The sequence below is a fragment of the Egretta garzetta genome, unplaced genomic scaffold (assembly GCF_000687185.1).
Source record: "Egretta garzetta isolate BGI_Z169 unplaced genomic scaffold, ASM68718v1 scaffold62, whole genome shotgun sequence".
Lineage (NCBI taxonomy): Eukaryota > Metazoa > Chordata > Aves > Pelecaniformes > Ardeidae > Egretta > Egretta garzetta.
In genome coordinates this window covers 3,849,404-3,852,094 of record NW_009258947.1, presented here as the reverse complement: position 1 = coordinate 3,852,094, position 2,691 = coordinate 3,849,404, and the positions used below count along the sequence as shown (strand labels likewise).

General features: G+C 50.9%; 1 protein-coding gene across 1 annotated transcript in view; it reads left to right on the top strand.

Moving 5' to 3' along the window:
* RNASEH1 (ribonuclease H1) overlaps positions 1-2,691 on the top strand; it is a 20,166-nt gene that overhangs the window by 7,131 nt on the left and 10,344 nt on the right. The window lies entirely within an intron of this gene.

The window sequence follows — 2,691 nt, the reverse complement described above, 5'->3', positions numbered from 1 at the left end:
GCTCGCTTCCCGCCTGCCTCCCGCTCCCACGGGTGCTCGCCCTGCGACTGCGAGGGAAGGAGGCGGGAGCAGACCTTGCTCCCCTCTCTCCTCGCTGTTAGGCCCAGCCTTCGCCGCTACCTGCTTCCCCGCGGCCTGGGCGGCGTGAGGCGGCCCCCGGCGCCCCGCTCCCCGCAGGGGCTCCCGCCTGCTCCCCTCCCAGCCTGAAGTTCTCGACCTCTGGGGTCAAACTGCTTGAAACAGCTGCCAAGAAACTACGTTAATAAATTAATAAGCTTTGGTTCTAGGTGGGGGTGGGGAAACACAGGGCACCTTATAAGCGGCATAAGGGGGGCAGTAAAACACGGCTGAGCTCATGGCACAGTGTGTTGGGAGGCACGCTCACTGCCAGGCCATGGCTCAGCGACCGCTCTCATCCAACATGGTGCCACCACCTTTCCACCAAAATGGGGACTTGCTCTCCTCTCTTTTCCCTTAGCCGCTCATTCCCAATGCCTCAGCTGTGGTAGCGCAAGCACTCGGGCAAGCTTTGATTTGGCAAAAATTGGCTAGATTTGTATAGCCGATCAGTTTATTCAACAGTGGCTACGCAGAGTTACTGTGTGTAATTGTGGCATCGATTACAAGCACTGAATCATTTATGAAACCCACTTAAAGTCCTATCCACGTGTATATTTACATTATTCTGTATTCAGATGAGGGGAGCTTTTGCGACTGGACCCTTGAGCTTTGCAGGCGGGGACTAAATGGTTCACTTCTTGGTGAGTCTTCACACTCACTTCACAAAACTGCGAGTTACAGAGCCTGAAACGTCCACTCTGCCCCAGGCTGACTGAAAAACCCCAGAAATCCACCAGCGCTACAGCAGCCAGGGAGCAAGTACCATGAAGCAAGCACAGGTATCACTTAGCCAAGCAGTGCTAAATGCCACGGTAGGAAAAATGCCAGCTGGCACGTGAGGAAAGGGATGTGCCTCTTCTGCCACTGCAGCACCACAGCAAGGAAAAATGAGCAACGGAGATGCAGCAGTAAAGGTAGGGCTGGCTGATGATATTCAGCCTCAGTTTTACCAACGGGGAGGAAAAGCGACGGAAGTAATGTGTATGGTACCCAGCGGACTTCAAAAATCTTTTTTTTTTTTTCTGTTTGGGTTTGAATCTGGATTCTGCATGGTGGTCATGACAGCAGGAGAGTTACTGTTCAATCCTTGCATGTAAATTGGATGTATGAATCTGTTCAACCAGAGAATTAACGAGTGTAACAGAATGTCTTTTCTTTCCCCATCACTTACTGCTCATTGCTCCTTTAGTATGTGATGCCCAAAGAAGACTACGAGTAATATAAATGTGTAAACCTGTAAGGAATGAGAAATCCATCTGCTATAGAAAACCATACTTAGTAACCATAAAACGTATCACAGGCAGGAAGTAGTGAAAAGCCTGTGAGTCTCAGTGGAAACCTTTACGGTGATAATTAAAGTAAATAATCCTGATGTGAGAAAATCAGATATAACCATTTTGTACGAAAGAGTAGTATGAAGTCTGATGGCTATGTTGGAAGCAGCAAGAAAAATGCAGTAATTATATTCTGATACAACCCTGACCAGGTTGTTTCTGTATTCCATCAAGGCCTGTCAAATGCATAAGCTCTTTGGGTTTGGGGTTTTTTTTAAAGAGAGGTGTCATCCAACTGGTACACGTGGTAATGTTGAACCCATTTGCTGGTTTTGCAATGGAAGGCAAAATTAACATCCGTGTTACACGTTCTCGGCATTTTATTAGGCCACCCTTGCAACTCCAAATACAACGCTCTACAGCTCTGGCATCTTGAGGCTGGCTTTGTCGCAATACGTCCGTATTAGAGCTACGTGGGAAGTCCAGCAGCTGAAAACGCAACAGCGTACGTACGTTGAGCTGCTTCTGGAGGCAGTCGTACCTGTGCCCCCATCTTCTGTACTGGGATCTCAGCAGGAGCTCAGCCGAGGCACTGAATTCGGCACAAACCCAGACTTCGCGGCTTTGGCGTCCAAGTGCAGGACACTCCCAAGATGAAGGTATGCGACAGCAGGTTGCAGCTGGCAACAGTTTGAACTTCCACCTGCTTGGACAAGGTGGTTCTCCTCTCGTCAGAGGCCATCAGGGTACAGGGCTCAGCTGGAACACGCTCACCAGCAGCCCTTGGTTTGAACAGCAGGGTGAGAACTGGTTTAATGGCCTTCCTCAACTCTAGGCTTTTGGATGTACTAAATGCATTGGCGCTGGTGCCATCTTTTCAGTGACAGCCCTTCCTCGGGTGCTTGTCAAACTGAGAAGGGCAAGTGGGGACGGCGCAGGAGGCTCCTGCCTGGGGCACCATTTGTTTTAGGGACTTGTTAGGGACCAAGAGGCCGCCGGGGCTGATTGCGGGACCGGGATGGCCACTTGGGCCGGCGGGGGAGAACGTGAGGGCACCTGTGAGATTGCTGTCGTCTCATAGTAACTGGGGCTTTCAGAACGAGGAGTTTGTATGAACTGCTGTGACCTCATACATATCTCGTGACCCTCCGCCCTTCCCCCCAAACCAAAGCTGACGTAGGTGGCTTTTAAAATACAGTGCTTGTGTGTGGGGGAAACAACCACCACCCCTCAAAGCCGCGAACCCTGGGCTTTTCCAGGCAGTTTGGCCTCTCTCGCGGCTCGTAGGGCCGCCCTC